The sequence below is a fragment of the Folsomia candida genome, unplaced genomic scaffold (assembly GCF_002217175.1).
Source record: "Folsomia candida strain VU population unplaced genomic scaffold, ASM221717v1 Fcan01_Sc027, whole genome shotgun sequence".
NCBI classification, from domain to species: Eukaryota; Metazoa; Arthropoda; class Collembola; order Entomobryomorpha; family Isotomidae; genus Folsomia; species Folsomia candida.
Genome location: NW_019091219.1, coordinates 2,094,999 through 2,110,744, shown reverse-complemented (window position 1 = coordinate 2,110,744; position 15,746 = coordinate 2,094,999). Strand labels below are relative to the sequence as shown.

At 36.0% G+C, this 15,746-nt stretch overlaps 1 long non-coding RNA gene across 1 annotated transcript; it reads left to right on the top strand.

Annotated features, from left to right (window-relative positions):
* The first annotated feature begins 14,257 nt into the window (after positions 1-14,257).
* LOC118438850 lies at positions 14,258-15,275 on the top strand. The gene is made up of 3 exons (XR_004837089.1): positions 14,258-14,820; positions 14,896-15,007; positions 15,109-15,275. It is a non-coding gene; the product is annotated as an uncharacterized LOC118438850 (long non-coding RNA).
* Positions 15,276-15,746: the final 471 nt, after the last annotated feature.

Below are 15,746 nucleotides of genomic sequence, written 5' to 3'. Positions count from 1 at the left end.
ATACATGTATGTGACACATACATATGGTCCTACTAATTCTGGAACGGCCTAAGTGCAGTCGATAGTTGGTTTTGAAAGGGCCCATGTGCATGAATGTATTTACTTATGCAAAACCGGATTGGAATGATTTAGTCATAACGAAATACGGGTCAGACGGGGTATGTGTTGTTGGATGGGGCATAGGTGATTAAATTTGCATTAGATTACCCGAAAATATTTTTGATAAACCAAAAGCATTTTATTGGTCAGATCCTGTTAGTTTATAAAAAATATGCGTGAATCTAGGTAATGAAAATTTAATAATCACACTTAGCCCGTCTGACCCAACATGAACTTAGCCCCTTTCAATATTTTTATTGTGCAGTTAGGCCCTTTCGGAATTAGTACGAAGATATATGTAGTGACTCACGCCAACGCTAAATATTTAGAATAATTTGACTAAATAGATACTGCGATGCATATCTAAATACAGCGATGCATAACTAATAACCTGGGTGGACATAGGGCTTTTTAGAATATTTTTTTTCTTACATAGGACTTTTTAAAATTAACCATTGATCTAACATATGACTTTTTAGAATTAGTACGACGATATGCGGAAGGGAATCAGACCTTGGGCAAGAAAAAGGCGTTTTTCCATTTTTTTCCCATTTACTTTCATGGTGCATGGAAGTATATGTGAAACATATAGTTATGGAATCACGTCAACGTTAAATATTAAGGGCCAGTGTGGGGGCACCTTATGACATAGGAAGATGCGGTAAAAAGCGTTAGGAGCCCTTTCCAATTATAGGGATAGGGTACGCACACGATTTTTTGAAATTTTGTTTATTTATTGACCTATTGACCTTTTTGTGTCATGTGGTCCTGGGATCATTAAATACGTTCTCAAATGGTTTGGGTGCATGTTATAAAAAAACGTTGGCAGGATAACGTCTGTAACCTATTTGGACATATCTAGTAAGTACCTGATTAAGTTTCTCAGTATAAGGATTCTCTGACGCGCGAAAATTCAAAATGTAAATTTTCGACAGCGTCAATCTGAAACGACGAAACAACCTACGATGTAGGAGTTGGTTAGTATTAATCATATCAGGATCCAGCTGCCAGTCACGACTCCTTGAAAATGTTGTCTCTTAGGTCAACGGGGACATGACCATGGTAGCGTACGAAAATCAGCAAGGGCATTGCGGAAGAGAGCGGAAAATCGGTTGTTTCAAATTTACGTTTACAGTGGAAAACCCGAATAATGGCCAGGAAGGGAGTGAAGCAGGACCTCCGGGTCAAAACGTAGCTTGTAGCATACAAGCTACATACCTAAATTTACTTGTTATAAATTTAAGGCAAACTAAGCCAAATTCTACAAGACATTAAAGCCAGTTCTGTTAACCCCTTAGTTAATACATATATATCATTAGTTGTGTATTTCATGTCTTTTAAAATTCTTGTACCCTATGTCCATGAGCTTCTGATATCGATGAACTGTTCCAAAATTCAATTTGCCTATATCAAGTAATACCTATCTGCACGTGCATCCTGAATACTAAATTATTCAAAAATATAAGCTGTGATGACTGTGTAGGCTTAAACCTGGAAGCCAGTATAACTGAGAATCTATATGTGCTTCGTATAATATCAGCGCGTAATATTTATATGTATAAGCCTGAACAAAATATATACGCTTTGCCGATAATTCAATAAACCATAATTTATAATAAAAAGAAGTCCTGACATGTTTTTCATCGTCCAGTTTTTCAAGCTCCCGTATTATGAACTAGTTAAGCATTATACACCAATCCATAATGCTATGACAAATAAAATTCCTGGGATAGTTAGCCTGTCAGCCAACCAAGGGTTGCCTGAAATAAATCAAACTGAAAGTCATATATGTGTACTTTTGCGACCGATGTCCTCATTAATAATACAAAACTTGATTAAATATTTTCGTTCCATATGCATAGGTAAAATTTAGCATTCTTTGCTCTGCCTGATTTTCTAGACCCAATATTTCATTCGCTCCCACTTTGTCAATTGATTCAATCTTAGTTGTTTCCCAATGCTAAGAGTTTCCCAAAATAAACGCATCAGATTTTAACTCAATATTTGCAGACTACAGTAATCCTGATCCTATTAGAAACCCATTTCAACTTTAAATTCTACAGACACACAATAAAAATGGTTGTCACGCCGCTGATGTGGAGCTCCTTTGACAATTATGCCTTGTACTACAGCTACTTGTGGAAATACCCGGTTGAGTGGGACAGGATTCGAAGGGTTGTCTACAATCCACCCTCCAGACAGCTTCTCCCTTGGGCATTCGTGGTTCTCGTTTTTCTCATATGTCACGCCTTGTCATCTTGCTTATTGGTCGTCGGAGCTCAACTGTTCGGCCTGGCGTTGGTTCCACTGACGGAATTGCTTATCACAATTGCCTTGACGATCCAGATCATGTTCGCGATTGCCATGGAGCTCGTGTTAGTGCTAGAATCAAAGACCATAATTGCAGCATTTAACTGTCTGACTAAACTGGAGAAAAGGCAAGGTGAGTACTTCAATACCGGCAAACTTCCATATCGTCGGACTAATTCTGAAAGGGCCTATCTACTTACGGGACAGTGGATATTTTTAACCCGCACAAGATGCATTCTTCCCGTGTTAAAAATATCCACTGTCCCGTAAGTAGATAGGCCCTTTCAGAATTAGTCCGACGATATAGAGTATTAACTTCTTATAATAAAACAGGAAAAAATATGCAATGTGGTTCGCGATCAGAAATGTAAAAGTTTAATCAATCTCGTGATCACGCGCCTTAATATTGCACCATATTTTATAAATTCTCAGCTGCTTAGCCATATTAAGTTATAAATAATAAAATTCTTTAAAAGCCTTAGGTGACCACCAACCTCAGAAGTATAGAGATGTTCTTGGAATTTGTATGAATCTCTGCGTCTTCGTCTTTGCCACCATCCCGTACTGCCATGCCATATTCTCCCAATACTTTGGTGTAGATACCCTCACTGTAATTTGTACACACGTGTACCCATGCCAAGGGAGGGTCAGGTATCTAGTCTACGCCATGCCGGTTACATACATCATTGCGACAATTGAACAAATGCGCCTCTTCCCGCTGATCATGTGCATTTGTACGATTGTAGTTCACATCGTTTTAGGTATACTATCACATCTGAGGGAAAGCAGACTTCGAATTTCTATGAGCAGAGTTAAAAGTATGCAATGTCTGCGAAAATACTACTATCTGCAAATCATTCTTCAAACAATGTATGACTTGTCTGCTCCAGTTATTGCAGCTCTTATGACGATTGGCCTCCTGCTTAGCGTGACGTTTAACTTTTTATGCGTCAAAATGAGATCTGTCCTCCCAATGCCGTACTACCTTGTATGTTTTGTTGCAGCGGGAATAATCCTGGTACTAATTCAAATCCTGTTGCCTTTGGCGATTAATGTTTACGAAGATTCTGAAGCACTGATGCAAATATGGAAAGTGGCATTGAGGTATAGTTGCGACAGGAAGTATTTAAGAAGACGATTGAGGGCGTGCAAGGCTGTGAGATTTTATGCTGGATTGTTCAAATATAATTTTTTCTACATAAGCCTTTCTACAAAGTCGACATTTTGGTATGCGATTGTCGACTACACGATTACTGCACTGTTATCGACTTAGTTTTTTCGTACATATGTAATAGATAGTTAGACCCAGCAGATACATTTCGCATGGTCTATACATTAACAGTAAATAATTTTGCAGAATCATATACGTTACGAATTTTGGTAAATAATTTCATACAAATTCGTAATTTTTTGCTACAAAGTGGTAAAAATTATTACAGGCTTGATTGAAATTTATTACCAAATATAGTGCGCGTTATCACCGTCTTTGCACTTAGAGGTTATATACATACGTTACGAATTCGGTAGTGTAAATTACACTTATGGGTGTTGTTAAGTTTAAAAAAATTACTTGTATTTGTACTTCATCAATATTAAACAAATTCTAATTTATTAGTAACAATCGAACAGTACTCTTAATACAAAATAATGTCATCACCAATGGCGTTTTCATTTCCACGAAATTGCTCTGAAACCGTATCCGCAGTGATGAACATGATCTCACTTGTCTACTTAGGCATTTCCTTCCAGTTTGCTCTTCACTATAATTGAAATTCCCTACTAGTTTTCCAAATTTGCTCACACATTTGGTCGATTTCTTATTCAACATTCCCGCCAATGTGGTCAAGGTTAAAATAAAAACTGAACTAGTGAAGGAGAAGAATGGAAATATTGCATTGCCAAAGTGCTGGAAAAGTTTGTACTTGAGACTAATTGTAGACCATGTTCCCATTATGCTTGAACTTATGTACAAAACCAACGCCGCTGGCAGAGCAACACTTCGATAACATATGTTAATGTGAGAAATCAATATCTGAAGGGTTATGTATTCTGTAATACTCTCGTGCAATCTTGTTTCCCCAAACCTTATCGAGTTGGCTGTCCTGTAAGAAGTAATGAATCTAGCTTTAGTAATGTTTTTGACATATCTTGCATAAAAGTACCTTGCAATCCTAACTAAATTCCAAATTATGTTGATCACCGAACCCGCAAGAATTTGGACAATATTCCGGCTAAAATTAAAGCTGAGAAATGAAAATGTCCAAATTTGTATCAGGTCAGCTACGATAAATCCAATTCGCACGCACACCCCCAAACTCCGCCAAAGTGGAAACAAAGAACCAACAAATGGTCGGAGATGAGGTTCATATGAAATTAATGCGGCGCCGATAACAGCGGGTCCGAAAGATAACAGCTTCTGTGACACTTCGCATAATTTGATTGCCACTTCTAGTTTTTTTGAACCTAGAAAATTCAAAAATATTTAAAACGTTCTTAACTGATGCAACGTTTCTTAATTTACAATTCTAAATTGAGTATTTGTTTTATCTAATCTACAGAATTCTAGTTATTTAGTAACTGCAAATTATTAAAAGTAGAAATCTGCCTTACCAAAATTTCCACCTGTGGTATTTATGTTTAGCAAGGTTACGAAGTCTTTTGGGGATCGTATAAATGGGACGATACATACAAAGGCACTCGTTACCAGAATTGTAAACATAAAATTTAATCCTGATTTAATAACTGTTAACGGGATGAACCACAGCGCATACAATCCATTCAGAAAAATCGTCGAAACAACAACAAATACTACAAAGGATTTGAAATGGAAGAACAGCTTATGAGGGCTCAATTGGAATTTGTCAGCAGAGTGTAACTGGAATGGATTAGTTGCAAAGAAAAAAGCAGAAACGCTTGTAAGTTTTGTAACTATGGACACTAACATTGTCATATGAACACCTTACTTCTTACATGTACATATGCTAAATTACTTGCTAGGATTTATCGTCTGTAAGAAATGTCAAGAGCGTAGTACGAAAATACATATATATAAAAACATTTTATGATTTCCCATCAGATAACACAAACGAATTCATTCGATATCCGTATGAATTTTGACTATTTGAATTGTAATTGATCGATATTTGATTATTTGTGTTTACGTGCATACAACAGAAGCTGATTTGAATCCTACATAGATACATAAATATTGTTGGAATATGGACGAAACTTAATCAGTAGGTTTGGTTTAGCTTTTTGGTTTAGCCTCTTATTTTGCTTTTCGCTTTAATAACAATTTGGAGTTTAGAATTAATTCTTCAATTGAAATTTATATTGCTTTGGAAAAAATGCCTATCGAATTTTGCAATTTATTTTGTAATAGAAATTATTTGAGGTAACTTAAACCGGCTCTACGACGACTACTGAATTTACGGAACGTCGTATCGCTTCAGTCCAATAAATTTTTACTGTCATGCAAATAATAAAACGTGTAATTAAATACTCTACAGATTGTGTTAAACACTCTAGTTCAAACAATATTTACATCTGCCCTGTTCATACATCTATCACGAATTGTATAATGGACAGAAATGTCCAATTCCAAATGTCGTGGTTCGCTTGGAATTATTTATGTTAGCGTTATTGTGAAATGCGATGTTGTGACTTTTCTGGCTGACGACAGTGAGATAAGGACGTATTTATCATTAGTATTTGTCATTTAACCTATCAAGTTTGCAATGGTGGTGTTGCCTAATAAATAATTTGGCGACGACAGGCATGAGGAGGATAATTTTCACAATTTTGAGTTCTTTACTTACAATGCGAAACCGTGAAGTGGTACGCGCGGATTTGAATGGGACCAATTTTATTTTCTTCGTGAGAAAAAATTAGCGGATACGTATTTTTGCTTTTTGGAGAATGCGCGAATTTAAGCGCGTGGCGGGCATTTCAAATATTCTTTCAGCCAAAACACCCGATATTAAAATGGCTGTAACTTTTTGAATTTTGGCGCGAATTAAAAAAACTAAAAACATATTTGCTTAGAATTACGTCCTCTAGAATTTAAAAATCCATTCCTATAAAATTTTGAAACTTCAAATTTTTTCGGGATGTTGCAGATTTGAAAATTAAAAAACCAGCATAAAAATTCGAAATTTCAAAATTTTATAGGAATGGATTTTTAAATTCTAGAGGACGTAATTCTAAGCAAGCATGTTTTTAGTTTTTTTAATTTGCGCCAAAATTTAAAAAGTTACAGCTATTTGAATATCGGGTGTTTTGGCTGAAAAAATATTTGAGATGCCCGCCACGCGCTTAAATTCGCGCATTCTCCAAAAAGCAAAAATACGTATCCGCTAATTTTTTCTCACGAAGAAAATAAAATTGGTCCCATTCAAATCCGCGCGTACCACTTCACGGCTTCGCATTGTTAGTGTCAGGATCAAGCAACACAATTCTCAATGTACTTAGATGTGACATACCGAATTGTTCCCTCTTCTTACACAGAAATGAGAATGGTTAAAGCTTTACAGTAATATGTAATTAAGGGAGTCGGCCATAATTAAAAACACCAATCAGCAGTCGACACTTGTGCATTATGTAAAAGTCAAAAACTAAAATGACAACAGGTTATGAAGGTAAAAGAACTTCTTGCAAAAATACTTGCTTAATGACTACACACGTCTTTGCATATTCATCTATCCTGCTCAATATTACACCATCTCATACCCATATACATATTTTACGACGAGGCGAACCTAGCGAGAAGCCTCCTTTCATAATCAATGTGTGCCAAGCACAATAGGTTGATGGAGGCGAAGGTTAAGGTGTCGGAATGTGATGGAGTGTGAATGAAGAAAAATCCTTACTACTTCAAAGGAATGAGAGGTCAATAAGTTAATTTTTTGAATACCAATTTTATTCTATTTTTTCCCCATTTACTTTTATGCTGCATGGAAGTATATGTGAAATAAGTGGTATGGAATCACTCACTCCAGCGTTAAATATTAAGGGCCCGTGTGGAGGCACCTTACGACATAGGAAGGTACGGTAAAAAGCATTAGGAGCCCTTTCCAATTATAGGGATAGGGTACGCACACGGTTTTTTGAAATTTAATTTAATTATTGACCTATTGACCTTTTTGTGCCATATGGTCCTGGGATCACAAAATACGTTCTCAAATGGTTTGGGTGCATGTTATAAAAAAACGGTTAGCAGGATAACGTCTGCAAATCAATTTTGGTATAATAAGAACCTGATTACTTTTTTGATACAAGGCTTCTCTGGCGCGCGAAAATTCAAAATGTAAATTTTGGACAGCGTCAGTCTCAAACGGGTACAGGATAGAGGAAACACGTTTTTGAAAATGTTTCAATGGAATACTGTTCCTTAGGGTCATGGGGAGTGCCCTGTAAAAACCTCTTTGTCGAATCTTGTCGCAACGAAAAGTTATAGTGAATTTAGGAAGATGGCACAATTTTTGAAATTAGAGTGCTACTGCATGTATCACTACTTCAAATAAGCACTGGCCGCGAAAGCGTGGGGACATGGGGACAATTTCCCCACAGTATTTCGATGTCCCCAACATCTGCCAATGTTATATAAGCTCCACCCTTCTATCCCACAAGGTTAATGTCCCATGATGTCCTTACAACTCCCGCGGCCACTGGAAATAAGCACTGAAAAAATAGATTATTTTCCGCAGTCTTACTGCATAACTTGTTGAAGCAAATATAGCTTTGAATACGGTTGATATATTACTTACTCAGAAGTTCTGAGTCAGAACTTTGCCTGTGAAGTTATAACCAAACCAGTATAACGAAGTGATTTGCTGACAAAATATGGGATTTTTTACGTTTCACATAATATTACTTATAAGGGGTTAGGCCCATTACTGGCCTCACTAATACTAGCATACATACGAGAGATATTGAAAAACTCCCGTCCTTTGTCCGAAAATATCACTACCTTAAACTATTGCTGTGGTCACAATACGCATTATTCCAAAACGTGAACTAAAATTGATATTAAGTAGCCCGAATTCCTCACCTTGTTCACGTCCACAGACAATACATACATAAATATTTAAAACGTCGATACAACCTGGCACATATACGTAGGATGCAATACCTTTTCGATTTTTAGATCAAGGTACTGCCTAAGCGACATAATGAATTAAAATACATAGTATGCATCCACAACACAAATGTGTATGAAGAATCTACCAACAAGGCAACATTTCGTACTATACCATCGATACGATTTCTTTCTTAGTCTCATTTAATAGATATGTATATAATTTATTGCCGATTAAAGTTTGTCATATTGCGTACGTCGTAACTCAGTCGTGACTAAGTGCAAAATCACACTTTCGCAAAATATTTTGGCAGGACTTTAATCTAAACGTGTAATTTTTCTATGACCATTAACATTTGATAAGCCCCTTCCTAGATATATATGACCGTCGGAATTTTGAATGAATTATTTTTATTGTAGCACGTAGAAACCATGGATACTTCTTCGTCTTTTTTTACAAAATTGTACAGAAAATTAAACCATTTACAATTTTTCTAATGTATGAACATTAGCACAGTGACTAACTAAATTTGCAAAGGTAAAAAATGTCTTTCCACAAAAGTAGCATTCTCTCCTTTTCACACCTTCATGTACCCGCCTGATATGAAGTTTAAGATTTGTTTTTATCACCGTTTTGTATTCACATTCCTCACACGAATAGCTTGGCATGTCTTCTGTCCTGTGTTTCGTTAGAATGTGATACTTCAAACCGGACATACTTTTGGGTTTCTTGTTGCAAAGGCTGCACGAGTAATTATACCCGTCTCCATGAGTGGTCCTAACGTGATAGGAGATTCCATATCTTGACAACGACGTCATAGGACAGAACTCACATTTATAAAATTTTCGGGTATATTTGTGGACTTCCTAAATATGTAATATTTTAGAAACCGATAATTGAGACTTATCTAAATGTACCTAGGTAGATTATATAGATATAGAAACAGACCCTTGTGAATTTGGATGCACTTACCTGATGCTTTCCTAAGCCGTCATTAGTTACAAAGCTCTTCCCGCAGGTGCCACATTTGTAGCTTTTTTCTCCTGTATGGGTATCTATGTGTTCTTCTAGTTTTGAATTTCTCTTAAATTGCTTCCCGCAAAGGGTGCAACAAAATCGGACAGGATTCTCCGCATGCTCTGTTCGAAAATGTCTTAATAATTCATTATTAGAAAGATATGTTTTCCCACATCCTCCCACCCTGCATGGATATGTGGGTCGTCCATTCGGATTGCGAATTTGTTTCATATGCTTCACAGCGTCTCCTCTAGCAAGATAGGATTTTTCACAGCCCAAGAATGTGCAATAGTGTCGTGGTCTTGCTTCCGTACTGTGCACGTTTGCCATGTGACCACGTAAAGACTGCGGTGTGACAAACTCACCAGAGCAAATTTTGCATTTTGGTTTAGCTTTATTACTGTGTGCGAGTGTCATATGATAAAAAAGTGCCTGTCGATTTTTAAACTTTTTCCCGCATATCTGCAAACGGATAACATTCTTTAGATACTTACATAGTTGTCGAAAAATTACTCAGGATTATGTAAAATACGGGGTGACACAACAAGTTGGGTTGAACCAATTTTACCGAACTAAATAGTTGTACCATCGACTTTATTACTCAAGTTTGTGTTGAGCGTGGTTTGTATTTTTTGTATTTTGTTAATTCTGAATGGAGAAAGTTATATATTTCATGACATACCTTACAATTTACGAACGTGTTCTCCTCATGAGTGTTGAGGTGAGTATTTAGAATCGTCACTGTTTTGAAACTTCTATGTATTCGATTTACTGATATAAACCTTAACATTAGGGAAACATTTGTAGATCTATGTACATATGAGTTTTATAGGCGATTGAAAGTAAGGAAGAAAATACAAAATAGGTTGGCTCCTAACTCTGAGAATATGTTACTATCGCATATATCGATTTATTTATAGATAATAAGCATTAGCCTTTATAGCAATGTGGGCAATTGCTTGTGGAATGTGCGTATTTTTGCTAATATTTGAGATTAAACCTACATACAGGATCTTAAAGGTAGAAAACAAGCTAAAGTTGAAGGGACGGACTGTATTTGAATTCGAATTATGAGCATGTGTTTTTTATTGGGGGTGCTTATTTTGTACCTTTATTTTACCATATTTACGTCACATGTTACGCAAATAGGCGACTACTTTTTTATACCTTGCGAACTCTGAACCTTATGGAATTCGAGTTTGTAAGTTGGAAATAAATGTCTATAGCCAACAATTTTTTTTAACTTTGGTTAGTTCCCAATGATCCCAAGGAACTTGTACACTACATAGGTATGTACTCCTTCTAATTCTTTAAGACTTCGTAAAAGTTGTTTCAATTGAGCAATATTTTTTATTAGGCAGTTTGCAAAACTAAAAACGTGAAATTTCCGTAACTCTCCTGACTGTTTGATTTTGGTCAAAACTAGCAGTACCGATGGCGAATTATTCTTTTGTCCCGGCCGAACGTGTCCCGTGCTATCTCCGAAAATTTTAATTTTTCGTATAATTTTAAATTTATGTATAAGATGTCCTTTTGAGCACTTTGTATTTTGAAGTATTTCCTTACCGTTCCCTGAAGAAGATGACAGTACGTTATCGAAAGCTCGGAACAATAAACTGTTGTTAAAATTTTGTATTTTGCATTTTGTTAAATCAAATTTGATTAAAGGAAGTTATAATGTGTATATGTAGCACTATTTGAATGTTGACTCTAGGCGGCTAAGTCAACAAAAAGTTCAAATATTGACATCCGGCTTATTATTAAACTTTTATTCTTCCTCACCTCAGGAATAATGTAACTAAATAATTATTGTTTTTCTGCCAATAAGTATTTGTGTCGTCATCAAGGTTACTTGACTCTAAATTGGGTTCAATTTATTCTCCGTCTGAATCCCTGGCGTGTCGGCTAGAAATGCCCGATTAGCCATCGGGCTTATAAAATTTCATTTCAGATCCTTGGCCTCCATTGAAATACAAACGTTTCAATACAATGAAGATAAGGAGGCATTCGATCTGTGCAAATATTCTCTACGACGGGATATTTTAATCTATACTGCAGAATTTACATGTGCAGCAGTTGTATTGAACGGATTTCAAATGCTAAGTTTTATGGGGTTGGATACAGCAGCAAAGATTTTCTGTCTCGTAGTCTATGTCTTGCAGGTGCAATGGTCGTAACGTGTCGGCAATTGCTATATCCTAATTGCATTAGTGCGATGAATATGCTACTGAATTGGGAAGATGCGTTTTACAGAAAGGACAGTAAGTAATACACGTTATACTTCGAAATGTTATTTTAAGAACGTGGAAACTTTAGGACAGCGCTGTCTCATTGCAATCAGAAACTGGAAACTGGGAGTTAGCTGTTGCTTTTGGTCGAGCCTTGGAGATTGCTATATTACAACGGTAGCATTGATCGGGATCATGATTGTTCAACCATCCCTTCCGCGTTTCTTTGGCGTGCTCAAAATTGGATGTCCTTCAGTCAATTTTGCAATAGATATGTTACAAACGTGGATATTTGCTGTCCTCGCGCAGGCATTCTGCTTCGTTGTCGCAACGATGTGCACCGGAGTTCTGGCAGTTGTCACCTGATATATTTCATTCTTGGAAAGGTAGGATTAGAATTCAAATAATGTGGAAGTTGCATCGGCTCCGCTCTGGTTCTAATAGGAAAAATTTTAATTGATTCACCACACAAAACATAAATTAGTCGTTGCCTTTTTTCGTATGATATGTCAATTGCTGCATGTTTGGGGCTGCGAATTATTTTTTCGTATAATCTCTTATCACCCACAGTATCCAAGGTGTATTTTTGAAGATTGTTCATAACGATATTCAACAGGGCCAAACGCAGCAAAGCAAACCGGGCTTTGAGAAATGTGGAGGTTTACCACCAACTACAAATTTTGGTTGCGCAAATCAATCTTAGCTCCCGCAAATTTGTGCTCCCGGCTCTCATCTTTGATCTACTGTGGGCAAATTGTCTTTGCACGTATATAACAATTGCTGTAAGTAGCGATGTGTTTGCTAATGTAGGAAATGCTATATTTCCAGTTGTGGCTGTGGAAATCCCTATTGCTATCTTAGGATGCATACAATGACAATTACTAACAACAAGCCAATTGTCAAGAAAACAATCAAATCAGTTGCACCTCTTAAGATCAAATTCGGAAGCAATTATCTGGAAATTTCAACTCCATTGGTCATGATGGTTTTTTGCATCAGGAATACCATCCGACTTCTACTTATGGACTAGTACAAATACGTATCAAGTACGACGAACAAAATAAATACGGAATTTTGCACGTTCTACACTTTGCCTGCATAGGGCAATAAGCCAGCACCAAGTAAAATATTAAAATGTAAATTGGATTATACATAAATAGACTTATTTATAGACTTATTGTATAATACATAAAGTCTTTTAAGCAGTACCTAATCTACTTAATAGCATACTATTATATTACTTGCTTCAGACTTTTTTTTAGAAGGAAAAATTTAACATGCACATATGGTTACAGATCTTATGTATTACCACAGATATTGCAATTAGTAAGAAAGCTCTACTGAGAAAGAACAAGTTAATCATCGTTTTTGCAAGAAATATATTAGTATACGTATGAATAAATGCAACGAATAAAGATGTAAATTCGATAAGCCAAGTACCCAATCAAATCAAACCTCTCATATTAGTCCAATAAATAGATACGTAAATATTTAATAAAGTTTGAATCCAACCGATCGAATATTTTACTTGGAAGCGATATAAATTTTACTTCTTTACCAGGCATTTTATTCATGCAACCGACTCCTTTCAACCCAAAATAGTTGTATCGTTTATAGGTATTGAATAAAACAGTTCTACGATGTTGGTCAAAATATTTTACCAAAAATTTGGCAGATTCGTCCAACTCTCAAAATATTTCGGGCTCCCATACATTTGGAATTCTGAAACAAACACGATCTCAGTTTCCCCCAATCTTCTCGCTAATACGATAATACTCCATTTCTGTCTTCTGATCCAGCTATCGTTTCTTGTCGGACAAACCGTAAAATTCAAGGTTTTGCGAGATCTAAAAAATTTAAATTTCTTGCTGCCTATCTCATACGCGACGACATTCCTGGCCATGTTCATATCTGTCATTGCATACCGTCCTTATGTTCTTGGCTCGTTAATAAACACATTACATACATTCAAAACGCAGAAAATCGCATAATATACAATAATCTTCAAGAGTCCCACCAAATAAAACTGAAAACTCTTTGGCTGAAATTTTACCGATTTTGTCTCGCGGTAATTATCGTTTTTCCACTCTGCGTATTATTTCAATTCGCCGCAGCCCCGAGAAGTCCGGTCCACATAATCAGCCTGTATCCGGATAGGTCATTCATTTATTTTATAACAGTTCCATTCTATGGGATAACATTAACTGATGGCACCCTTTTTGTTGCCTTGTGTTTTCAATTGGGTATTACCTTCGCAGTCTTTGGATTATTGGGGGTTTCCCACACTTTTAATAGCTTAGCATCCCAAGATAAATTTTTTGGGGAGATCTTTAATAATTTAGTTCTTCCGTATCGCAGCCTGCAAACAGAGCCGTACCGTGAAATTTTCAGGCCTGGTATGAGCTTCAGTGCCGGGCCCTTCATGTTAAATATATTCGATATTACGCAATCGTTTTCGCTCCAGAACACTAGTACACTCTCAATAATTTAGAAGCAAAATTATTACGATTTTTACTACCCTGACAAGGTAACAACCTCTGTCTCTCATTAGGTAATAAATTTGTCACCAAAATTGTCAACATTGGAAGTGACAAACAGTATATCCTATCCGGAAATAATTTATTTCCTTCGAGGAAATAATTTCGTCTCCAAAATCATTTCCAATAGGTGACAATTTTTCTCCTTAAAGCCCAGCGCAAACTTTAGTCACTAAAGTTTAGTGGCAGTTAAGTTTTCTCTCACAAACGTTTCTCTCTCGCACCTGGCAGAATAAAGAAAATTGTTCGAGTTTTGCATCTTACCAGAGGAAAAAATTAGTAATTAGAGGTTCAAGTTATGGATTACCCTACATTTCAGGTAAATAATTTTAATTCATTGTTCATATTATGCTTTTGCTGTAATTTTATTGTTTTTTGTCCTATAAATATTTACACTAAAACAAGTTTTTTGTAGATCCGGATGCGCAAATTTCGTTCAAAGATGAATTTGCCGCAGATTGAGATGAAGATATTTTCGCAATTTTACTGCAATAACATTTCATCTCTAACGTTGCGTGTTCCACGGAACTCTTCGTGGAAGACGTTTTTATGGTAAGATAATACTCCATTTAAAGTAGTAGTAATTAGTTCAATTTCTCTTTGAGTGTGATTTTAAAATTTATACAGTTGACGCTTCATTTCTGTTGGCCGTAATTAGACCAGTTGGTCTAATTTGAATTCATAACCAGCGTCAAATTCAAAGAAATGATCGAAATGCCAAATTATAAACAGGTGACAGGTGGGCCCTCACTTCATTTTTATTTATTTTATTTGTATATCTGCGATTTTTTTTAGTTTGAGTACTGCAGGATAATATTTTTAATTTTATTTGATTTTCAGATAACGTAAATCTTCAGCAGCGAGCCAGCTAGTACGAGGATCAATTTTCACTAACATTATAAGTAATATAAGTATGTACATATATATATAAGCCTGCACAATTTAATTTTTATATTTTTAAGTGTATGTACGTAGTATGTAGAGACATGCGAAGAAATTTAATCTCTAACCAAATCTTATTTAAGTAAATAAATACATATTTTATAAACTATGTTTGCTTCCCCAGGGTTCTAATCTATTACCGCAAGGAGATAAATATGTGCGCAGGATGGAGATAACTTATCTCTCATATTATCACCATATGTAGGTAAATTATTTCCATTCAGAGACACAAGTTACTTCCATGTTGCATAAATTGTCACCGGGAGTAACAAATTATATCCAAACAGGTGATAATCCTATTTACCTCCGCTCGGGAGACAAAACATATTTGTCAACAGGCGGAGGTATATTATCACCCTACGGTAGAGTTGCATAGTACCTACACGAGGAGACGATTTTGGTGGCAATTTTGCTGAGAGTGTAGTATTTAGGAACGAAGTAATATTTTACCTATTTAGAGCACACTATTTTCCCAGATCCACGGGAAAATAGTGACAATTAAATTGTAATTTTAAATTGCTCAGACACCGAAATAA